Genomic DNA, 26,151 nt, shown 5'->3' with positions numbered 1-26,151 from the left:
TGATGCACGGGGACCTGGGGGACTAGTGAGCGTATCACCGGGCTTGAGCCAGGGCCCGAGGGGAGTTACTAGTGCTCCTATCCTCCCACGGCCTCATGGGGGGATAGTATCTCTTTTAGTGGGGCAATGCTCGACCAGTGCCGGGAACGGAGGCACACATTACTCATCAAGGGTGGCATCACCAAGACAGGAGAGTGGGATCCACCCTATTGAGGTCGCACACCCTCCGAGTGCGGGGCAAAGCGACGAGACTTCTCAAGGGAACCAACTCGGTCCCGAATACATTCCCGTCAATGATGCTGTCGAATCTCACCGTGCAGCCCATTCGAGTAGTTTCTATTGTGGGAGAAGACAAGCGTTAGCATCATTTGCCGAGGTGGTCACTCGCTCCAACACAAGAAGCGGGAGGGGAGAAGGGAATGTCCCTACCCCGACGAGGGACCATGTCACCGCTAGCGTAGAGAGGGTGGAGCCAAGCCACCCCACATCAACAGGGTTAGCTTCGAAAGGATCGAACATAGAAAGAGCAGCGGTAACCAACACTTCGCTCAGACAAGCGACGGCAAGCGGGGAAATTGAGAAGCTATGCGTGTGGGGCGCTGAGAACTTGTCGGAGCGACCCTTCGGGCAACTCCTTAGACGAGCCTCAGGGGACTTGTGGCACCACATTTTGAAGTGGGACAGGGTCCAGAGCCTCAGGTCTGGGTGCAGCCGTTTCGACATCCTAGTACATCGAAACGAGGCCAATGCATTATTGGAAAGATTGAAGTCGGAAAGCAGGTTTAGTAGATGGCATATTAGAATGTCGGTGCCGTATCACTCACGCCAGGCGTTACGCAACGAGACTCGTGAGCGAAAGCGTAACGTGAGACCCAAGATTGTATCTCTCAACATAAATGGCTTGCGCAGCAAGCGGGGTGAGGTCGACTACCTCGCTCATAGACTGTCATGGGGAGTGATTGGCCTGCAAGAGACTCGAATCTTTCAAGGAAGTTGGCCTATGCGACTCCCAGGCTACACTGCCTTCCAGGCCTTGGGTTCGCCAGAACCTGGAGAGAGAGGTCTGGTTACACTTGCAGCAACGAAGTATCGGGCTTTCGAGCTTAGCCGAACCTCCCCCAACATGTTGTTCATTCAACTCCTACCCGCAGGAAAGGAGCCATGGATTCATGGGAACATATATATCCCGCAAAAACAACTCAAGGAGGCAAGGAAAAGCGCACTCAGTAAGCTTGCAGTGGCCCTCAACATACTTATACGCAAGGGCCTTCCGATCATCGTGGGAGGTGATTGGAACTGCAAGCGGAAAGCCTGCACGAGGTGGTTAAGGAGGGAGTGCCCCGAATACTCAATCCTCACGATTCGAGGCTCGGCACTAACTTACCACTCACCTAGAGGGAAGGGAAAGTCAGACATTGACTACTTCATAGTCAACCAACAAGCAGCATCTTTGCTAGTACACGCGAAGGTTGAACGCAATGTGGACATATCAGATCACTGGCCTATCTCATGCTCAGTGAGAGCCTCGACGGATACGAGGGTACAAGAGGAACGTCCACAACCTCCGCGCATTGATGCTTCTAGAGTGGAGCTAGCGGCCCATTCATTCTTATCGAATAACAGGTGGAGCATCTTGAGAGATCTCCCAGGAGAGGGGGGCGACAACTTGCGTGTCCTGTGTGAGGAGTTTGAGCACACGGTGAAGTCAATCGCGCAAGAATCCGGCGTGATGACCGTCAAACCCCCACCTCAACCGAGGTGCGGTTTCCGCCTCTCCCCGAAGGCGAGGAGGGCGATCAACCAAAGACGAAAGGCCTGGCGAGTGGCCAGGAAGTTGATACCCAACTCGCAGGAAGGACGAAGGGCCTGGTCCCGGTATCGGAACCTAAAGACGAGAGCCATTAGAGAGTGTCGGAAGAGCTCCAAAGACTCATTTGACAAGTTCATAGAGAAGGGTGCGGAGCTCCTACGAGAAAGAAACCTCAAGAAATTCTGGACTCACCATAAGAAGTTGACGGGCGAGTGCAGAAGTAGCGGCATTGAGTCGCAACCCATCAAGGACCCATCGGGGAACTTGCAAACGGATCCGGAGGTCCTGAGGAACCTCTGGTTTAGACACTATCAAAAGATTTTTGAGGCAGGAGAAGGACATAGTAAAGACGCGGACTTCTGGAAGAATAAGGGCGACGATCTGCGACTATGGCCCCGAATGCGGGAGGTGGAGAGCCCCATCGAGTGGCAGGAAGTCCTCTTCATGTGTCGAAAACTCAAGCGACACAAGGCCCCGGGAATCGACGGGATTCCCCCCGAAGTCTTCAAACTATTGGCTAGAGATAAGGGACGTAAAGATAATCCCGAAGTACCACGCACCAAGATGGGGGAAGCAACTCTCCACGTGTTGAGAGCTATCTTCGACTCGGGAGAGATTCCCGAACACATTGATACCTCAGCGGTTGTCCCCATACCCAAGAAGGGGGACCCGACGTCAATGGACAACTATCGGGGTATCTCCCTCATCGCAGTGGTACTCAAGGTCCTCTCCTCCATTGTGGCGCAGCGCCTGTCAGATAACCTCGAGAAGAGGAAATTCTTCCTCCGAGGACAAGCAGGATTTAGGCCAATGGAGGAATGCATTGCCCAAGTCGTGACGCTGGATGAAGGGATTCGACGCCGCCATAACGTGGGTAAACCAACCTACGTAGCGTACATTGATTTTCAGAAAGCATATGATACAGTACCTCATGAAGCACTATTCATGAAACTGCAAGCGGCAGGTGTGGAGGGTAAAACTTTGAGATTTATCAAAGCGTTATATCACCGATCCACAGTTCGGGTGAGGGTGGGAGATTCGTTATCCGACCCCATCCCCGTAGAGAGGGGCGTGAGACAGGGGTGCCCCATGTCACCCACCCTATTCAACATCTTCATTAACGACATCATACGGGAGGGTGACAACCTAGGTTGCAATATCCTTGGGTTGAAGGAGAAACTACAAGCTCTGCTATTCGCAGACGACGTGATTCTCTTAGCGAACAACCCGGAAGACTTGCAGAGGAGCTTAGATAGGATTGCCGAATGGGCGAAGAAGTGGGAAATGAGATTCGGAATTAGCAAGTGCAAAGTTACCATGTTTTTTGGTAGCGATGCGGAGAGGACAGCCTTTAAGGCAAGACAATTCCATATTGGCGGAGAGGATGTTGAGCACTGTGCTGAATACAAATATCTCGGCGTGACTCTGGATGAACATCTCTCCATTGAAAAGATCACGAAAGAGAGGTTGGGATCGGGAAGGAAGGCATTATATGCCCACCAACACTTCCTCACCTCACGATCTGTGCCAGTTTGGACCCGTCTGTCCTTCTTCAAATCTTGTGTATATCCCGTATTAACTTACGGGGCGGAGCTTATGGGGGCCCAAAACCAGGGAAAGTTGCGCTCGCTGGAGAGGATGGTGGCAACTGGAATGCGATGGATTGTGGGAAAGAGTAGCAATTCGACGACGGTGGGGGGCGCTACTTTGCACCATGAGTTACACATTCCCCCTGTAGCCGCATACTGCGGAGGCCAAAGAACCCGAGCTCTTGCCAAGTACCCACACCTCAAGACCTGGGCGCGAGAGATGACTCGGAATCCAGCCCCAAAAGGCGCGAGAGGTAAGTGGACGTGGGAAATGCGAACACGACATTGGAAGAAACGATACGTGCCTGATGCGCCGCTGCACGCGGTGCGCTCACACGTGTGGGCCAAATGGGACAAACAACATGACTGCGCGTCCCTCAAGCCGTATCTAAAACACAAGTTCGTAGGTTCCACGGGGTACTTATTCCGAAGTAATCTCAGGAGGGGGGTGAAACATGGAGCAGAACGCTATCTACTCTTGGCACGCGTTGGAGGATTGGTCCTTCGGGACAAGATTCACCCAAGAAGATCACAACAATGCCCTTGCTGCAATCAGCCAGAGGCTGGATCTTCACTTTGTCACATAATGCTCCAGTGTGACGCATTTACGGACCTTCGGGACCGTACTCTTGGCAACCTCATTCGAGAGAGTCGAGAGATCCTAGGCCTCCACGGCACCGATGAGGAAGCTGTCGTGATCCTCCTTGGAGGGGAGGCAAGTGGGAAGAGGTTACCCAACTGGGTGGCCCCGAAACCGCACTCGAGGGGTGTAGTGGCTGGACATGTTTCAGTCGTTGCATTCCTTGGTGAAGCTATACCGCGATACCTGCGAGAACTACATAGCTCATAAATTCCGATCCCTTGGGAAATGACGATGATACCCCGAAGACATGAAATACATGTGTCACTGAGCTATATTCTTGCGATATCACCAAACGGTTGGCTTTACCAGAACTGGTTACCTGTAGCAATGGGGTCTTAAGGTAACCTGCGGGAACGGACTCCTCCTACGAGCCGACGTCCAAGCTGGACATGGCAATCCCTCTGCGGGAACCCGTCGGGATGGGGCGTTTTACCGGGTGAGAGTTAGGGCGATCCTTCCTCAAGTCCCGGACTACCTGGATTCCCACATGGGGGTCTTGGTGCCTACCCTCACTAGCCAAGAAGGGCTAGTCTCCCCGGAGCTATCAACCGAAGGGAGCGGAGGAAAGCGGATGCGTCCGCCGAAGCCGGAGGTGAAAGGGTTTGGCCCTGTGATAGCGCGTACACTAATGTACTATACTCACTTGATGAGCATAGCATGAAGGTGCACACCCGACTCACAAAACAAAACAAAAAAACATAATGTCTCTCGCATTTGACATGCTTACACCTCCATATGCTTAGCTTTGGTCCTTCCTTTTCTGATACTAACTAGCCCACGCCATTGTCTCCTCAAGGATGAACTGATTTGCAGCAGTCGTCCATAGGTAACATCAACCTTTTTACTTTTAAGATCTTCAAGTAGGTTGTAAGGAACTTGATTGACTCCCAAGGAAAAACCCCCCATTTGAATTTTCCTTCTTTGCCGAGCCTTCTTGCTAGTCTTTGGCTCATGTGCAATGTGTTTTCCTTAATTTTTGCTGTCCTTTGAGCTTTAGTTTTAGTATCCCTCTCTATGGCTCTCTTGTTAGCTAGAATATATGCATTTTACCCATCATGGGACATGTTGGTTTCAATTAGATTCATATTAGATGGGCCTTCATCAAGTCTTCTTTCCAATTGTTGCCTAGAAAGTTTAGGTTGTCATTGTTCTTGCTGTGGTTTGATATCTTGCCTAGCATTTTGTTGCGGCATGGGATACATCTCCCCTTCTAGTCTATGGACAATTAGGGGCAATATGTCCTCTTTTCCTGCAGTTGAAGCATTCAAAGTTATTCCACTTGTTCCTTGGAGGTCCTCTAAATCCAGGTCACAGCAAAGGTTGCTTAGCTTGCAAGATATTCATGTTTAAATTCAGATTTGCCAACAGCTCCTACAATTTCTGAATTACAATATCTTCGGGTTTCCTATAATCTTGGTGTATAGAATTTTCATATCTTTCAAATACCCTAGGAAGATTTATAGCCAGTTGGGAAAATTTATAGCTTGTTGGCCTGCTTTTCCTGTAGTGGTATCGGCATTTGAATTGCAGTTACAAGAATACTTCTTCATTATTCCAACCTTATTTGCAGCTTCCTTAGCTTTCTTTAGCTATTTTAACTGCATTCTCAAGTGAGTCAGAGCTTTTACCAAGATCTTTTCTCTAATTTTAGGTCAAAGAAAAGAAAAAAAATTATCCTTTCTCAAGAACATGATTGGAGTTTGCTCCATACCATGTGTAGCCTCTATCCATCTCTCTTCAAATCTGGCAGCAAATTTACTTCCTTATTCTCTTCATGAAACATTCTTTCCAAAGATTTCCATAGACTCTTAGGAGTTTGCCTCTCTGTAAACTTGGTAATCGACCCAGTTTTAACTTGATTTCAATTTTCCTTTGTTTCCTCATTCAACGAATCCCACCACAATCTTGCAAAACCTTCAAGCAATATGTCAATCATTCGAAGCTTATCAGCATCAATGTCTTTGCGATCCTTGTAGGCCATCCATTGCAATTTCTTGATAAACTTGTTTGCATTCTCGTTTTTAGTACTAGAAAAAGGTTTATACCCAATCGCAACCATGCTTGAGCTTGTGTACAGGTTGGTCTCCAAAAGTTACACTTCCCAATTGATATGATTAGTGAAAGTTCCTTAACAAGGGCACCAATCTATGGTGAGTTGGGTGGCCGGTCTCTATTGACTCCCAGGACAATATCAGAAGACAAAAGCGAGGAATCTCTCTTAACAAAAAGTTTTCAAATCAGCACCGTAGAGCTCAATCCAACCTTAATACAACTCAGATATTCAGATTTACAGGTCTCCTTATTTTTAGGAAGGACTTGTTGAAGGTATTGCTGTTGCAAGGATTACGGGTACCGAAGTGCTTTTTATTCCAGATGTGTATACCAGTGTGGAAAAACAGACATTTCAATATACTCTTCTCTGATAGAACACTACAAAATTTCAAGACATGGTGCAAGGTTGCCGTTGTAGGATCGCAAGTATTGTTGTGGAAAATGCAGGATTGCAGGCAACAAACTCCTAATCTATTCCAAATATGTACTCATTGTGAAAGTACAAACATTTCAACATACTCTTCCTGGATAAGCACTACAAAGTTTTAGAAACTGCAAAACTTCAAGAGCTGAAGATATTAGGATCATGTGAGTGTTAAACAGGACCATGTGAGCAAATCTTTCCATTCCCAAAGAAACTTGCAATTTCATTACTCTTGCTGTTGTAAATCCTTCGAAGTTTCCCTTGACTCAAGTTGTATATATAGCTTTCGAGACTATTACATACTTTTTTCAACATACCAAATCTTCAATTACCAAAACTCAAAATCCCTTCTCTAACCCATGAGAAACCTCTGACATGTGACATGCACCATCAACAACACAATGTGAGATAGCCTTCTTGTTGTCTCTCTCATTGACAACAACACCTTCAACAAAAGACTACTCATTGTGCTTCCTACGGTAGGACAAAGGGAAAGAGAAGCTGAAAGCAAAACCTTGTTTTTAAGTCAAAGAGTAGAGGAACTATAGCAATAGATTTCATTCCATAACCCCATCCTTCAGCTCATTGCCGTTAGCTTTGAAAACTGTACAAGCTTCAATTACCTGTTGTAGGTCTCTTTTCCTCACGTTATATTTGTTCACTTTTTAAAAAAAACCTTCCAAGTTTTTTTCTTATTATTCAGGTCTCTCTCCCATGCCAAGTGGCAAATATGCCCTTGAACACTTAAAAATTCCACTTGGGATTCCAAAGTCTACAGTGGGACTGCAAATCCTGCTAGCAGGACCGCACTTTCTGCAGTAGGAATGTGCTTCAAAGCGAAGTGGCAAAAATGCAAGTCACCACCTAAGACTCCAATCTATTAACATGACTTCCATTGTGGGTAGGCATTGAAAAGTCAAACAAATGGCATATACACTACTTGTCCAGTTTGTCCACATGCAGTGATATGTCCAAGGTTAAGCATTTTCACACACCAGGAGGTTTAGTCACCCATGACTTGAATGGGGGTTTATTAGTTTTTTTTTCCTCGTGTGAACACACCCTTAGTGTTTAAGTGTGTGTATTATAGGTACGAACATTTTTTCCCCACTTCGCATTAAACAAGGCTCAACGGTCAAAGGTTCAAGTACACATCTTAGCTTATATATGGAGACCCTATTAGTTTTACTATCACCTATCACTAGTTGTTATTAATTTATCCTTTCAGTTTGTGTACTTACAAGGCCTCTCTCTCTCTCTCTCTCTCTCTCTCCCCCCCCCCCCCTCCCCCCCCCTTGTAACGTGCTCACCTATCGGCTGTCCAGGCACGTTTTTAGTGGTTCATTGAGAGACGAATCTAAGCAACACTGCCTGGCACTCCCATGGAATGTTACGGGGTTTGTCGCCTAGGGTTCTCAAGTCTGCCTCGCAACAGAACATTCGTGGCTGAATTCACTGGGATCGACTTGAAATTTGGGTCCCTAGTGGTCAAGGTCATCTGACGGCATTCTAGTGTCCAGTCCTGGACATCCTACTTTACATAGAGATACCCAATCCGAAGCAGATCCATGCCGCACTTGGTTCAAAGAGAATGGGAAACAAGAGAGATGTGTCACTCAACCTCTCTACCCGTATGGCTTAGTCTCATTCCGGTCCTCTAAAACGGCATGAATCGGGGTTCTAACCTAACAATTCCTAAGGGTCAGTTGTCGGTACAACCTTGTGAGAAGCCTCCCAAGTCTCTGGGACCACCCTGCTGTAGGACAGGTGGGCGGATCCGTCAGGGTTCCGTTCACCTGCTTTCCTGAGTAGGCATTGTTTAGTTATTTAATTAGATCCTATCACATTTATGTATGACATTTAAAATCAGCTTCCTTAATTAAGCCTTTTAGGGAACACGGTTTGTTCACATAATTTATGGCACCGATATGAATACTGAACAAGCAGTTCTTTTGACAAACAAGTTCAAACAAGTGAACAAGTAGTCCTTTTGACAAACAAGTTCAAACAAGTTCCTTGGCTTATCTTCAAGTTAATCTTTGTCTCTTGCCCATACATGAGAAATTATATGTCCCTTTTGCCCTATAGATTTAGCTGGTCCAAATCACATGGCATCACAATTTCCATCCTTTATCTAGAATAGGATCTTCCAATGCCAGGAATGTTGGGGCCACCTTGCCGTAGGACAGGTGGCGGTCCGCCCACCCGCTTCCCTGAGTAGGTTTTGTTTAGTTATTTAATTAGGTCCTGTCACATTTATGTGTGACATTTAAAATCAGCTTCCTTAATTAAGCCTTTTAGGGAACACGGTTCGTTCGCATAATTTATGCCACCGACACGAATACAGAACAAGCAGTCCTTTTGACAAACAAGTTCAAACAAGTGAACAAGCAGTCCTTTTGACAAACAAGTTCAAACAAGTTTCTTAGCTTATCTTCAAGTTAATCTTTGTCTCTTGCCCATACATGAGAAATTATATGTCCCTTCTGCATTGCAGATTTAGCTGGTCCAAATCACATGGTATCACAATTTCCATCCTTTATCTAGAATAGGATCTTCCAATGCCACGAACGTTGGGGCCACGGAGGTCCTCAACTCCGTTCCGGACTTGGCAAGGGGTGTCGAGAGCTCCACTTGACCCACAAACTGCCTAGGAGTGAAACATTATTTCCATGGTTGGTCTTTCTACCACTCGACCTTTGGCTCGTGAATCGAGTAGTGCCCTTTTCGGGTTGATCCGCGATGCGATCATGGAGGTGATCCACCATTGCAAAGAACCTTTCCTTAATTAAATAATTTAAGACTCAAGCACTGCCAAGGCAGTCAGCCCTAATATCATCTTCCGAGAAAACATTCCTTTACCCCCATGGTAACTTGTCATCAGAGACCCCTGCCATGAATTTACCATCAATCACAAGCACTTGGAATAATCATTAAAACGGCAATCCAACAATCAATTGAATGTAAAAGCATTTAGGATGTTGTTTGATCAACCAACAAAACCAATTGTATATTTTCAAACGATGCAAGGATAAACGCGATAACATTTCCATCCGCATATTCGCTCTCTCCCTTGGGATCTAAGAGCAATACTATGCAAAACTTTACTTAACACTCCCTTCCTTCGGGTAGGGCATATGTTAAGGTTTCAAACACTGTACAAGACGTAAGTTCTATCATTTCAATGCGAGATAATCAATCTAGCAAGAGCATTTATGTCTCCTCTCTAAGTGACATTTATCTTTTAGCCTTTCCCTAGTGCAATACTATGCAGAATTTTAACTTGACTTTATCTTCCTTTCCCCTAAGGCAAAGAATGCGAGACAAATTTGTAACAATTATAAGCTCTTATACGATGCAAGACTATCTTTCAATGCAAAATAATTCCTGAATTATTGTATAAGTTGTAATCAATTCATGGTTTGGCAGCACAAGGTAAACTCTTTAACCATTATTTAATGCGAAACCTTCAGAGGATGGATGCAAGCCTTTTAATGCAAGATCATTTCATGTACCATTGATGTAGGTTTCATATAATCTTTCCCATGCATGTACCGTCTATGTGCATAACCCTAAAGGTAACCTTGCCAACCTTAAACAATATTGTCCTAAGTAAAGACTAATCAAAGACTTATTGATACTTAATACGTTATTAGAGAGAGCGAAGAACTTGGACTTGAGTGGCGAGAGGTGGGGTGTTGCTCGTAGTTCCATCAGCTCTTGTCACACCTACCGTAGTTGGATTGACAGTGATATCCTCGCTCGAAGCTTCGTTGCTTGTTGTGGGATTGCCATCCATGTGTGACATTCTCCGCTCGGGGGCCATTCTTGATCTTCGTGTCTTTTAGGCACGATTTCCACAAGGCTTCAGCAGCTCCTTATTCAAATAGCAGGGGCCAATTGGTGGTGGTGGTGGGGGGGGGGGGGGGGGTAAGCTTGCAGGGTGGAGAATAATATCGCGGGAAAGGAGAAAAGATAAGTGCGTGCGGCCACCCTCTAGGGAGGGGAAAGGGAGGAACCTTTTAGAAGGTTCTGTGTCTCTCTCTTCTCTCTCTCTTTCCCTGCAGCGTGCCGTCGGTTTTTTCCCTTGCCATGGGGAGGGGGGGTTTTATAGCTGGAGAGGTGGGGAGGAAGTGGAGTGGTGGAGGTGCCACCACCCACCACTTGTCAGCGATCATGGTGGCGGCTGGTGAGGTGGCCTGGGGGGTGGTAGGCCATGTGGCCTCCTCCTTGGGATTGTCGTCTTCATTGTGATCATTGTCTTCCTCCACGTTGTCATCATCCACGTCGTCATTGTCTTCTTTCTCTTCGTCAACATCATCTCCACATCGTCTCCTTCTTCCTCCCCCCGCCACCTGTTCGGCAACGACAAGGGGGGGATGGATAAAAAAAATTCAATTAATTTTATTTATTAGGGTGGGGTTCCTATGCGCAGAGGGGGTGGGGATATTACACCCCCTTGGGCAGAGTTCCATCTACCTTAGTTGCTGTCCATCATTAACGAGCCTCTCCACCCAACATGATCCCAAGAAAATGCTTTGATTGCATGCTGGGAAATACACCCAAAGAAGAGCTTGTGGTTGAGAAGTGGAGCAATGATAGAGTCAAAGCAATTCCCATGGATGGATAACAACTAAGCTGGAGCAACTATAATAAGAGGATGAAGCAAAGAAGGTGAGATAAGAAAGAGGCTGCTTGATGGAACCTCAGTGAGATCTACCTCGAAGTACAGCTATTCAAATCTGCTAGAAGGCCTTTGCTTGCTTTTCAGTAAGGCTTCTCCTTCAAGATACATTTCAACAAACTTAACCACTTCGTTTGGTAAGAATCCACCCTGTTTAGATGCTCTGAAGAATCAATATGTCAGTAGAAATGGCTGAAACAAGAAACTGGTGGCTTATAGGTACTCAGCTTCTCTTGATAAAACCATTGACCATAATGGTCTTATTGCATATAATCAGGGTTGTTAGGTACGAAAGGTACGATATGATAAAATACGGTACTAATTGGTACCTTATGATTTTATAAGGTATGATACGATATTAGTATGGAAAAAAAAAACAAAAACTTGGTTATTTTGGATTATAGATAATAGAACACATGCTCAAAGCTAAAATAGCAATGCCACTTGAGTTAATAGGATGAATACATGAGGATAACAAGGAAAAACCTGATGCACAACATGCGCAATGCGCTACTAGAAGATAGTGTCAGACGAGAGAGAGAGAGAGAGAGAGAGAGAGAGAGAGAGAGAGAGAGGCTTGGCAGTTTGGAGAGAGAAAGAAGAAAAGAAAGAAAGATATATTAACGTCTACATAAGGCCAATGTGGCCTATGAGACAAAATCCAGATTACATCCATGTCTAATGTCATCTCATCAGTAAGGTAAAGATAACATTACAAGCAAGGTAAAGAGAGAGAGAGAGAGGAGGGGAGGGAGGGATGCTCTTGGAATTGCATACTCATCTTGGAAGTTGGGAGAGAGAGAGAGAGAGTGTGTGTGTGTGAGAGAGAGACTTGGAATTATGATAATAAACATAAGGCTTAGGAGTTGGAAGATATTGTATGGTCTAGTCTTTAGAGGGAAAAAATAGCCTGTTTTTTGGTACGAAATGGTACGGACGGTACAAACCGTATGGAACGAACTCGTCCGTACGTAGTACAAATGCAACTACGCATATAATGAGTGTGAAGTTCAAACAGATCAATTTCTATTAATGGTACACTTCAGAGGGAAAAAATAGCCTGTTTTTTGGTACAAAATGGTACGGACGGTACAAAGCGTACGGAACGAACTCGTCCGTACGTAGTACAAATGCAACTATGCATATAACGAGTGTGAAGTTCAAACAGATCAATTTCTATTAATGGTACACTTCAGTTGATTAGTAGAAGAATGCTGAAAGAACTGACATATAATGCAAATCATATCATATATGATGTCATTTGCCTAAACATCTTATTAAGTAGGCAACTTGGTGTTCTACTTATATCAAGCTAGAAGAGAGCCACTCAAAATACATTATGTGACAGGTTTCTAAAGTCGTATCAGTGTTGTTTGCTATATTCCTTTTACTTTCGTTTAATTCGAAGGTTTGTTGGGCGTAGGTGTGGAGTGGTCGATGAGACAGAGCATGCTGTTGTGATCCCTCAATCTCTTTGTATGCCACCATCCAGGATGCTTATCTTGAATTGAACACTGCTTGTGGCTGGAGGAGCTCTTTCCTCTCCATTCAACAGCAAGGTTGCCTTTTCTTTACTGGATCAAGGAAACCACATGACAATTCACCTTTATTTTTTTGGATTAGGAGGGTGCTTATGATGGAACAAGCCTTTCAATATAACTGGGTATGGTTACATGCATTCAGGTTCCCTTTGATAAGCTGAGAGGAACTAGTAGGCAGTGCATTTCGGTGCGTTGGCAAGCACTGTTATGCCTGATGGTGGTGTAGATCAGTTGGAAGCAATAGTGCCGATCTTCTAGAGGGTAGCCAATCGGGGCACTCCAGGGCACCTTACAAATTCCGAGGTTATACCCAGTATACTTAATCAACTTGTAGATCTGTACTATGATGTCTGGAACAGTGTATCTATACGCATATTCATATGGTTGTGAAAAAATGTCACTCTCTTTCTCCAATTATGAGCTACAGAGAAGGCAACTAAGCATCTGGCAGTAAGATGTGGGCATGCCTAGCCTTTGTTCTGGAACAGGTGTTACAAATTTTCTGTCATGTGCTTCAACGCAAGAGTCATATTAATCTGTTGCAGCAGGCCATCTTTGTCATCTATTTATTCCCGGAATAGATTCTGCAACCTTTTAATGCATTGTTCAATACCCTGCTTCAACCAATCCGGCTGAAGGACCTTCATAGTTTGAGAGAGGGTCATGGTGATACCGGTAACATGTTGCGTGTCCATCTATGCATGCCACTGTCTGATGTAGATGATAGCATATGAATAACCTAGTCACGAGTGGCCCCCTTTTTATGTACGAACCTTATCTATTCGGTCCCTTTCTGTTTTTCTTTTTTTCTGGTTGCAGTAGGGTAATGTTCACTAAAAACATATTTTAATGCTACTATAAACCTTCGACTGAAAATATTGAAGCGATTATTTTGAATCAAATTCCATGTATTTACCATTTTTATATCTGAACAAATTGCAGACTCTTAAGGTTTTAAAGCTTCCGTTTCGACTTTAAAACTTTTTACAGGTACATTTGAGTTTACTTTACATCAAACCACTGGTTTTTCCGTGTGAAGATCCTAGTAAGAAGACTGGGGTGAATAAAGAGAGATTTTTTGGAAGACCATTATTCTTATTAGATGCACTAACTTGCCATTACCCATCAAACGTAAGTTGTCTAATCTAGTGATGATAGGAATGAGAAGTATATGTAATCCTCCAATTGGTCAGCTTTTAAGACGATGATATGAGAGAGAGAGAGAGAGAGAGAGAGAGAGTTTTTTAAATTCTATGTGTTCAAAAGGGCTACCGTTGAGGGGCTAGTTTTTCTAGAAGGTAAAGACACGAGTTTGGAGCTTTGGGAGCACTTGAGAGAGTGTGAAGGCATACAATTTTAGGCTATGCCTCCCCGAGCCATTGCTTGCATTGACTTTGTTGTATGGTACTCTAATTTGTAGACCTAGCCTTTCCTTTACCCCTCAAGGAGGGAGCCATTAGTGGGATAGACAAAATGGATACTTTATGATGGTTGGCAAATGTATGAAGAGGCCATTGGCCATCATGATAGCATAGATGATTTGTAGCAAGTTACGAGTGCCACATGTGAAGGAGAAATGGGTGTTGCCTCTAGCTACAAAGGGGCTATTTTCTATGTAGTGACTTTTCTTTAGTATGTGTGGAAGCTCCCGATATAGAGATGCCTGATATCAAACTCCTTTACTATAGTTCATATTTAAGAGAGAAACAATGGTGGTAAGCACATACATGCTCATGGTTAGGATTATCTGTGGCATGAGGATCACTATGCCACTGCTCTTTGACTGTAGTCTTGATTGCCCCATTTTTTATGCTAAACCATATGAATTGAACCAGGTAATCAAAATGGATGTTTTGAAATTGATGCAAAAAAGTTTCAGAATAGAGCTTTACAACCTTTAAGCATGAAGATAGCTCATCACTAGAGTCATTTTTGTATCCCTTACTTCAATGGATGCGTGACAAGGCTATTACTTAATATAGTTTAGGCAATAATAGTTAATGGTGATGCAAGTAGTCGAATTGAAATATATAGACTTTTATGTTATCATGATTTGTTAATCAAATACAAAAGTAGTGTTAGAGTTGTAGATTTGAGATGAGTGTGTTTTGTTAATTACAGGGGTTATACCAGATTAAGTGGTAGGTGGATGGTGCGTTAAGCCAAAGCTCCAGTGTTCCATTCTCGTAGGGAGTGGTGAAGGCACCTTCTACGTTGTAAAAAGCGACTATGGCTCTAGTTGGCCGGTCACCAAGATGGATGGTGTAATGGGACCACATATTGAGTTGGAAGTGTGAAGGGTTTGGGTGCTCGTTGACTACAAGTAATCGATGTAAGTTCTCATATTCAATTAATACAAAATCATTTGGTGTCCAATTTTCATTATGCTCGATGGGGCACATTCTCCTAGATTCATTTGAAGGTTTTGTAAGAAATGATAATTCGAAGGTTCTGTATATGTGTGACTAGCATCAATAGTGACACTAGGGGCTTGTAAGAAATGATAATTTGAAAGGGAGGCTAGGCCCTCGTACAATACGGTTGAAATAGACATACATATACAAGATTGTGGATACTTCCAAGCTTGGATTCAACTTCATAAACTAGATCTATGAAGGGTCAATATTAGTTAAATTAACATTAGAGGAAATCCCTCAAAAGATCAATAGGATTTGAGGTGAGTTTAGATGTGTCAATAGACAAATGCCTAAATGCCAAATGTATTAGAGCTTTTGAGAGCATGTCCAAGCATCAATTGTCCTTAGGTTTTGATACTTCAATTAACAAAGTAGTACTTGGCAATTGTGCTTAGATTTGGATACTTGAATTAATAGGGTTATACTTGGCCCATTGCATTTGATACCTATTTTGTGTAAATATTTATAGTTTTTCACCAAGGTTTAACTTGAGCTAGCTTCTTGAAAATTCCAAGGGTGTGATAGAATATCTAGACCACTCGTATAGGTCAAGCATACATGAAAAGAATAGGTTTTTCCATTACCACTGTGTCTTAATTTGAAGTTTTAGGTTTACATATTCTACTCCAAACTAATTGGTTGGAGTCATTTTACTCTCTAAATGTATGGCTCTAAGTGCACATCCTTCAAATTTAGGAATTTCGACTTCATGGATAGCAAAAGTGCTCTAAGAACACTGTAACATGTTGACATTATTGGGAATTGGAGGGTAGACCCTCCCATTGTCTAAACTCTCAGAATTTGCCAATCTTGGCTAGCTAGCCTCAAACCAATAAGTGCACTCTCAAACCTCTTTGTTAGAGGCGCAAAGCATAGAACCACTTGAGTTTAAGGTTCAAGAAGGATGGAGAAACCCTAGTTGTTTCTCAATAAGCAAATATATCTTCAACTAGTGATAAAGGGAATTTTAAAGTAAGCTTGCTCTTTTCCTAGCATACTTACTTTCTCAACCTCAAGTAAAGAAAGCAAGTTCAATTACTAAAATAGACAAAAATCAATGTTCTTGTGTATATTTTGAATGGGCAAGTGGTATCATTAGATACCACTTGAGTTTAAGGCAAAACAAACATGTGAGAAACCCTAGTTGTTTCTCAATAAAGCAAATGTAGCTCCAACTAGTGATAAAAGGAATTTGAAAGTAAGCTGGCTCTTTTTCCTAACATGCTTACTTTCTCAAAAGTCCAATAAAACCTTAAGTAAATAAAACAAGTTCAATTACTAAAATAGACAAAAATCAATGTACTTGTGTATATTTTGAATGGGCAAGTGGTATCATTAGATAGTCTTTGTTTTTGCCATTACCCTTGAATATATCTATTATGACATGATAATCCGAACTTCCCCAAAACAATCAAAGGATCACAACTTCAACACAAAATAAATAGGCAATTGGAGAAACATCTTTCTAGATGTCAAAACTCCATATACAATCTCCCTATACATCTCAAGGAGCATGTAGACCATGTGCTTGTAGCTTAACCACTTTTGGGACTTTTTCGAATCTTGTTTGAAACTCAAGCATAATAACCATGTTACAATGTAACTTGGAGTGACTTTTGGAAAATAAGTTTGAATATGGACCCCAAGAGCCTCTAAATATATTCATATACATTGAACCATTAGTTAATTTCCTCTCAACAAGTGTGTCAATGCAAGGTATACAACTCTTCAAGAGATGCCCAAGGTAAGAGACAGAGCTACAATGTAAAGAATGTCATGGATGGAATATTTAAACCTCACCTTATAGTGTCAATGTTTGCTTTATTTGTTAAGGGTATAGGTTGAAATCTAAGGTGCTCTTAGCTCATCTATTGAAGCCTTTTTAGGCATCCATCCTAATGATATGGACCCACTTTACTATTATATCCAACTCTATTTGTTAAATGTTGTATGCGTCCTACACAAATCTCAAAGGCGTAAGAAGGCAAAAAATTTGAAGGCATAAAAAGCGAAAGAAGTTATGAGTGCGGCAAGTGTAGTAATACACATGACATTAAGCTATTTTGATGTAACTACGAGAGTCAAGCTCACTTGTGCAAATTTTAACATATTTTTTGTGAGAGTAAGATCCATGATGATTAGAAAGTTGCACTATGGCATATCCATTCATCATAGATCGAAGCGGTTTGACTAATTTCGGCTGTATGCAAAAAGGAATACCTTGAGTGAGAAAGAGGAGGGGTGTGCAACTTTGGGAGGGAGCCCTCATCATTTTGAAAAATCATATGCATAAAAGTTAGAAAGTGAATGGATACACTCATTCGAGTGTGTGCAAATTTGAGAGACTCTTATCCTTTGCTTCTTGCTTCTTGCTTCTTGCTTGCTTGTGTGGAGAGAGAGAGAGAGAGAGAGAGAGAGAGAGAGAGAGAGAGAGAGAGAGAGAGAGAGAGAGAGAGAGAGAGAGAGAGAGAGAGAGAGAGAGAGAGAGAAGCTATTCTCTTCTATCTTCTTCTTTAGAGATGGAGGAGTAGATCAACAAGGAGGAGCATATAGTGGTTAGGTGAGAGATAGCCATAGTCATATCAATCAAAGCGGTTTAAAAAGTAAGCTTTTTGTTAAGTCTCATGTTGCCCATGAAGCTTTGTAAAAGCGAGCATATTTTGGCTACTCCATTCTTGTTGGGACCAACATAATCAATTGATGAGATATGCAATCTCCTCACCATGTAGCAGAATAGGAGCTCATACTTTGAAATGATGCGTGGATTAGTCCAGGAGAGCAGACGAAGAGGAGATCTGCTTGTTTTTGGAGTGTTTGTCAATTTCACTTGTGTAGTTTCGTATTGGGTAGCTTTAGATTTGAAAAGAATTGTGAGAACTAAAGTCTAAGGATTTTAAGAATTCCAAAAAAGCTTAAAATTTGGTTTTTATTCCTTACAAGAAGAAAGAGGGAAAGTAAGGGGGCCTTAACTTGATTCTTTAGGTTTTTGAGAACAAGGTGGCATCTTGTGGTTTTGGTTGGAGTTTTTTTTGGGATTTGGGAAGAAATAGGGTAACAAGGAAGGAGCTTGAAGAGGAAAGAATTGCAAGAGAGAAGAGTTCTAAAAGAGGAGCTTGTGGAAATCGTTAGGGACGAGGAGGGGTGAGAGAAGATGAAGGAGAGAAGCTCAAAGACTTGCAAGGAAGGGCGAGAGAAGACAAAGACGGAATGAAGCTATGACTATACTATGTTGGTTGCAAGTATGCTTTTGAACTCTTTTTTCCCTTGACCCCTCTTTATTGCATATTTACACAGTGATTCCTCTTGTAATATTTCCATGCAATTAAATGCTAGTTGGTTAGTTCAAAAGTTAGTTAGTCAATTAATAAGTTAGTAAGATTACTAACTAAAGTAAAAACTAACTAACATTAATAACTAACAATTTTTATTTAATTACAAATAAAAAAACCTAGAGTCGTAGAATTGACAAGGGTTATAGTCAACCATCACGAAAGTTATCTCGTAAACGAGTTATGAGCCATATTAGTGAGTAATGATAGTGTGTATGGTATGGATGGTCTAAAAATATTAGATTTTTGGATAAAACTAGCATATTTTAGATATTATTTATTGTAAATATCCTAAAAAGATATGAAAATTTTTAGAATAGGATATCATGTAAAAAAAGCAAGTGCTTTTATAAGCTAATTTTGGAGATTTAATACAAAAAAGGATTGGTGAAATCCACGCATTGTGATTGCAGTCTACGGGCATAAAACAACACTTTGAATAGGGAGGAGTGATTTAAAAGATTTCTAAGCAAGTGTTTTGGGGTTTTACCCCCTTTCGAATCCAACGAAACTATTAGATTTGTGATTTGAGCATAAGATCAATGATTTTGCCAAGATCCCCTTCACAAAGAGCTCTTCTTCTCAACCACAACCATTCTTCTCTAATTCACTATAAATAAGAGACACGGGGAGCAATTTAGGGAAGTATAAGGAGACCTCGAGAGGCTGCGAGAGAGAGGTAGAGAGAGGGAGATAGAAGGATACCCTTCCAAGAGACTGTGAGAAGGAGCTTGAGAGAGAGAGAGAGAGAGAGAGAGAGAGAGAGAGAGAGAGAGAGAGAGAGAGAGAGAGAGAGAGAGAGAGAGAGAGAGAGAGAGAGAGAGAGAGAGAGAGAGAGAGGCTATGAGGGAGAGAGTTAGCTTGATTCCCCCTGTCTCGATCTTTGACAAAGCCATATTCTCTTATGCTCTCTCATCTAGAATCTATTTTGCATTCCCTATCTCTCGAACCACTCATGGATGATGACTTCAAAGCGACATAGTTATGGGAATGCCCGAGGTTACCAGAGTTGCCACTACCGGAACATTGGGTGTGGCGAATGCGAGTGTGGGCAAAGATGAAATTCTTGATGTTGTCATGCCAAACCAGGTGATTCATTACTAGGTTATTATTTCGCCACATAAAATAATAAAGTTTATGGCGAATTTTTACATAAAATATTAGTTTTCATATTTTTCACTTATACGAATTAACAGCTTCATCTAGAAAGCATACTAGTACAAGCATAAACGATTAATCACTATGAATTGCAGCTAGATTAATTGAGATTCTAAATTATAGAATCGTATTAGAAATAGTTGCCAGAGGTTATTGCACATATGTCTTTATGTGCAATCAATATAGTTATGGTTAAACATGACAAGGTTAAGTGTTGACTAACACTTGTTATGAAAAGTGAAACTCTATTTAAAGGATCTATAAGTCATCTTGTTAAGTTATTGACACAATACATTTCTTTAAGAAAATTTCATTATGTTGGATAAGATAGCCCAAACGGAAAATTCATGCCTTGCTTAACTTGTTGTAAGAGATGTACTCAACACTTCTCTATGGGAAGGATAATCCTCATTAGAATGTAAGGTTACGTTAGGATAAGGTATACCTTGGCTATGGAAGCTGTGAATTACATGATGGTGTGATTATCATTGCATCATTTGATATACTTGAGAGGCTTAGATCGGCTCTGTAGGCGAAAGGTTTGTATATAGGGATAGTCTCGGGCAGTAGGAAATGTGGGTGCCAGGGGGGGACTCTGGCTGCAAATCCTGGATTGTTTCTAGAATCTGATGAGCCCCTTCATGACCCAGGATGGGATTCTGGAACCCTAAATACTAGTGATGAGGGTGGAATCCTGGTGGGCAGAATACCCTTGTGGAATTCTGTGTATCTTCCACAAGGTCGGAAAGATGAAAATTATAATAAGCTTTCAATATAATAAATAAGTTTGTTTTATTCAAGGATTGTTTGAATTGCATGCCTGTCCATGAAATAAATTACATGAAGGAACCTATGATTTAATAGACTAATTAAGAAAACTGATTGTATATTTTCCAATAAATGTGCTATAGGTAATTAGAAAGCTAAAGATGATTCTCTCATCAAAGGAAAGCAGGTGGGCGTAACCCCTGATAGGTCCGTCCAACGGTAGGATGGTCCTAGTTAGTTGGGAGCTTTTCTAAATCAATAATAGAAATATGAAGATGATAAATTGTCCAACTAGTCGTTAGGTAGAACCGACTTGATTGTTTTAGGGGGCCGGAATGGCATTTTGCCTTATGGTGGATAGGAGGGTTGACGTACTACACTCCCCTTCGTCTCCCATTCTCTTTGAACCAAGTGCAATGGCAAGTCCGCTTTAGATTGAGTAATCTTGTAGAAATGGAAACTCGAAATTACTGATGCTAGCAAGCTGTTAGGAGATCCGTCTGATTTTAGGAACCCAAAAATTTAGGTCGATCCTAGTGGGTTCGGCCGAAACTCTCCTGTTGTGAAGTAGACTCAGTAGGGCCTAAGTGACAAACCCCGTGATGTTCCAAGGGAGCACCAGGCGGCATCATTTTTTGAAAACCTACTGATGGACTACTAAAAGGTGTGCCGTGGATTGGGACTGGTGGACACCTCACACCTCTAGATCACGTGCTAAGATCCTATCCCCAATTTTGCATGAATCACACTTGGCCAATCTTGAGATTTTTATGAGAGAAAAAGAGTTTCAAAGAATATCATGAATTCAAGATTGTGTTGAAGGAAGGACCTCCCTTCCATCTTCTTGGTCAAGGAAGCACTTTTTTTTTCTTGGCTCCATTCAGGGACATAATTCACATGGCAATCTTTAATTTTAAAAACATTAGATAGAAGGATTAATTTTAAACACATTAGATAGAAGGCATAGTCATAATTTAAGCACCATGGATAGCTTTCCCTTCAAGGGCAATCTTAAGCACAGTAGATAGCCATCCTTCTACTCTTGTGGTTTAGACATTCGCAATCTTTCCTCTATATGATACAATAGCTTTTGATGCATCTTAACATGTTTAGAAATGTGCATACATAAGAACCATATTCAAGCTTCCCCCCCATGGCAATGACCTTACCTTGGTGTCCCTTGGCCCCCATGGTCCCCTTGGACCATTGTCTTCTTTGACCCTCCACAATCTTGCATAATCAGTGTACCACTTAGGCACAATCACTATCATAGTTGGCCATAAGGTCCCTCAAATGGTGCTATTCAGTTGGACAACACATCATAATTTGTCTGCCTTCACCTTAATTGGGGCCTCACCAAGCTTAGCAAAATCCCTCCAAATCAATTTGAATGGCCACACCACAAATGACCTTTGATGGCTAGCACACCACCATACTTTGACCCTAAGGTCGTTAGCTTGAGTTAGGGCTTCTACCCTTGGATTGGTCATTAGTGTGGCTTCACATCCCTATGTTTGATGCCCTAACATATCACTATGGACAAGAACGACACCAACCTTAGCCATCCGATTGACTCCTTGACCACGTTATTGCTACAAGCTTGTTTCAGGGGAAATATGGACTTAAAAAAGGGCCCTTTAGCTTAACAACTAATCACTTTTCTAAGCAAGAGAATTATGATGTGGACCAATGGGAGAGGGGGTGTGCACATTTTATCCATTCCCATTTTCCCCTTTGATCCAAAAAGGTGGTTTCATACAAAAGCTAGTGGTTTTTGAAATTTTCAATTTCAAAATGGTGGGTCGTGGGTTGATAGATTTTGGAAGGATCTTCAATTTTAAACTTTCTACTAAAAGATACTTTATTTGAATCACCCAAAATGCATGGCTTTGAAGCCCCCTTGCCACATGAATATTGGCCCCACTAGAAGGAGATAGGCAATTGATACTTTTGGTGCAAGTTGGATAAACAATCAAGCGCAATCTCATTTAAAAAGCATTTTTGTAGCCTTGCATATGTGGGGATTGAACCATGCACCCCTACTTTATAGGCTTGAGGCCCTACCATTAGGCCAAGAGCCAATCCTATATTGACAAATCCAAAATAAATACAATAAGCAACATCATGGTTTTTCTGAAAACCTCTCATGCCCTCATCATGACATCTATGCCCACTCATGTCTTGAGATTACAAAAAGTAATATTCCCTTGATCCATTTCTTACAAGGCCCTATTGAAGTCCATATTTCCCCTAATGGACAACCCATTAAGTGTAATGCTCAAGCGCCCTCAAGGCAACTCGATTTGGCTATTGACCACTTATAGCCATGTTAGTGCTTGTCTAACTAAGGCTTTATGCTCCTTAGGCGACCAATTTGGCCTTGTGACTGTTACCATGTGGAATTATGGCCTCTCCTTGACATGTCACCAACTTGAACTGACAAGCTTGGACCACCTACTAATGCATAATTGTAATCGAGCCATTCAGACGGATGCAAGGTCAAGCTGAGCGACCAGTATGCCACCTTGATAGAGCTTACCACCCATGTCATCACACCCAATATTCAACTATAAAGTGTCCCTTTGACAACCGTCTCATCACATCACTAACACTGTATACTTGAACATAACATGTACACTGGGATGGCCGACTCTACCTTAGTTGGGCACATAAACTACAATTGGGCACTCTTGGACCAACATCATTAGCATAGCTGACCATACGTGGCCACAATAATAGCACTATGACACAACCATAATTAGACCTTGTGCACTTAGTCATTTGGGTAACCATCACACCACCCTAAGAGCCACCCTCACAAGCTGCCATATACAACTATCACTAGCATGCTCTCCACATCACCTCCCCAAACAACTCTAGGATGGCTAGGCCTTCAATGTCATCACTTGGATGTTAGTTAGTTATTAGTTGGGCTATAGGAATAGCTTAGAATCCTATGTGATTGGTTGCACACCCTTGGTCCATGTAATAAAGTGCTAAATTTGGATTTCTTTGGTTGGTTAACTTGACAAACACATAGATGTAAGCATGATAATGATACTTACCCTAAACCCTTTTTGAGTGATCCATGGAAGTGCAAGGTACACGTATATGATTAGTGGTCCCTCCATGGAGCTAATGTGATTATCCCTTCTAGTTACATTGCTAGTCCTAAGGTCCCATCTTGCACTATTTGGATTTTGGAATTAATGAAAGTGGCACTTTTTAGGATTCTCTCTCTTTTTATTTTCCACATGTGGGTGTGTGCGTGCATGTGTATGTTGTTTGGTGGGGGGGGGGGGGGGGTTTGGGATTATCCACTTGCAATACTTTTTGTTACATTTTGTTCCTTGCCATGTGGCCGATCCACATCATCTCCTACTCCCATCGCATCAACATATTGGCGGTGACCACTACTCTTGGCATCCTCGAAGGGTATTGGCCTACCCTTTGTGAAGACCAAGGCCTAAATTTGATGCCTATTTGTTCTATTTGTTTTATTTTTGCCCTTCAAAACATGTTAAAAAAATAAAATGATATGACTTATTTAATGGTATACCTGTTATTTTTACTAACACGATATAATGTATACTTATATTTCTAGAGATTTTTAGAATTAATCAAAAAATAATGAAATGTATTTCTATAAACTTAGCTATCAATGATATGTCTTGTTGGAGATGATGGCTGTCATTTTGTTGAGATATCGAGCTCCACTCGTGATATGCCAAGGTGGCCGTTGTGCATTTATGTCACCGATTTGTTAGCTGCATATACGGTTGGTACACCGCCCATGAATAATAGCTAGATGACAGCTATCCTTATCTACTCTAGTTCATGGCTCAGTTAGTATGCCACCTTAGTTAGTTGAGTTTGGTTTAAGATCCATATATAGGGTTCTTCTACTTCTTTTAGTTGAGTTCTTTTTGGCTTACACAACTAAGGAGAGGAAAACAGTTTTCAGCCTCCACCCTTGTGTGTATTCCCCCATTGTGCAAGCAAGAAAGCTACAAGTGAGACTCCTTCCTTCTCTCCCACAATCTTGACATGGTATCAGAGCCTTGTTCGTGGTAAGGAGCTCAAGAAAGTAAACCAAGTTCGCGATGTTCTGGTAAGAGGACCAGTGTTGCTTTCATTTTTCTATTTTGGGAGAAAGTCTCTGTAGGTAGCACAACCGGAAAGTGCAAGAGTGCATTGTCTCAGATTGAGACGCCCTTCGCGGTGTAGCAAGAGGGTAGTATATGCTGCGGGCGAGGGCTTTAGCTCTCGGTTGCTCTATTTTTTTGATTTGAGGCCATTTCGGGGCCTGTTTTGGAGGCAGAAGTTTTTTGCACGCACTCAGGAAAATGTCCTGTTTTATGCTGTGCGACCACTGTTCTACAGGTCGGTGAAAAGTTACTGTAGAAATTGCATTGTATGCCTGTGCGCAGAGATATTGGGAGTTACAGAATCATTCTTGTTGCCTGTTGATGCAAAATCGTCACTAGGAAGTGACTGTGTGGTCAAATACCACTTTCGTCAGTTTTGCAAATTTGCCATTGTGAGGCTGAAGCTGTGTTCTTTGCAGTGACATAATTTTTTGCACTGTTCTGTAATGGCGTCTGATTCTCTTTCACAGATTGTCACTGAAAAGCTTGACAAGAACAACTTCCAAGCATGGAACTTTAGAATGACGAATTTCCTTATGGGAAAATGATATTGGGAATTTGTTGTAGGAAATGAAGAAGAATTCCGTGACCTTGAATGGTCTAGGAAAGGATTATGCACAGTTCCGAACATCCATTTCCGTCCGTGAAAGATTTCTCGATTTTGAGGAGTTGATTGCTCTTCTAATTTCCGAGGAGCAGAGAAATGGTGGTGCATCTTCTTCAGGAGGAACTTCAAAAGAAACTGTCTTCTACTCAAATACTGGAAGAGGTAGAGGTAGAGGTAGAGGAGGTCGATTTGGAGGCCGTGGTCGAAATCAGAATATGCAGCAAACTCAAGAAAACCAGTCCTATGGAGGAGGACGTGGTAACTCTAGAGGCAGGGGGAGCCAAAGAGGTCGTGGTGGATGGCAAAGAGGCCAAAATGCAAACAGTAATGTTGAATGCTACTACTGTGGTAAAATGGGTCATATGACTAAAGACTACTATAAAAAGCAGAATGACATCATGAATGGAAAATTGCAACAAGGAAATTATGTATCTTCTAGTAGACAGGGTGATGACAGAAATGAGCATTTGTTTATGGTGCAGTACATGAACAATTTTGTGACAAGTGCAGAAGAAAGCAACGAAGTGTGGTATGTTGACTCAGGTGCATCAAACCACATGACAGGTCATGCAGAATGGATGCATGATGCAAGGAAAATGAAAAAACCAGGATTTGTGGAGACTAGTGATGATACTGCACATCCTATTGAGCAGATTGGAAAAATTCCTTTGTTCATGCAGGATGGGAAAAAGAAATACCTGTCAGATGTATTTCATGTCCCGAATATCACCAAGAATCTGGTTTCTGTTGATCAAATGGTTGAGCAGGGCTTGCAGGTCAGATTTAATCCTTATGGATTCTTTGTTGAGGATATGAAAAATACAGGTCGCTTGATAGCAAAAGGAAAGAAGGGAAAAATGTTTACATTGGATGTAGACATGTCTGAATTGAGTGCAGCAATATTTGCACATGGGACCGGTGTAGTTGCAGATATTGATATCTGGCATAAACGCATTGGTCATGTTAATGTACAACGACTTA

General features: G+C 42.2%; 1 protein-coding gene across 9 annotated transcripts in view; it reads left to right on the top strand.

Annotated features, from left to right (window-relative positions):
- LOC148026159 (putative sugar phosphate/phosphate translocator At3g14410) overlaps positions 1–15,265 on the top strand; it is a 140,712-nt gene extending 125,447 nt beyond the window's left edge. For 2 of the 9 annotated variants that reach the window (XM_087693437.1, XM_087693438.1), the window contains one exon: positions 12,626–13,598. The gene's annotated coding sequence lies outside the window, so the exon portion shown is untranslated. Of the gene's footprint in view, positions 1–12,625; positions 13,607–13,685; positions 13,875–14,864 lie in introns of those variants that run through there. The other 7 variants (XR_015693192.1, XR_015693194.1, XR_015693195.1 and 4 more) reach the window with 7 other exon arrangements.
- Positions 15,266–26,151: the final 10,886 nt, after the last annotated feature.

Source organism: Lygodium microphyllum, chromosome 14 (genome assembly GCF_053477565.2).
Source record: "Lygodium microphyllum isolate KBCC chromosome 14, Lygodium_microphyllum_v1.1.10, whole genome shotgun sequence".
Classification (NCBI taxonomy): domain Eukaryota; kingdom Viridiplantae; phylum Streptophyta; class Polypodiopsida; order Schizaeales; family Lygodiaceae; genus Lygodium; species Lygodium microphyllum.
The sequence above is the reverse complement of the archived record's forward strand: the minus strand, read 5'-3'. Positions and strand labels throughout refer to the sequence as shown.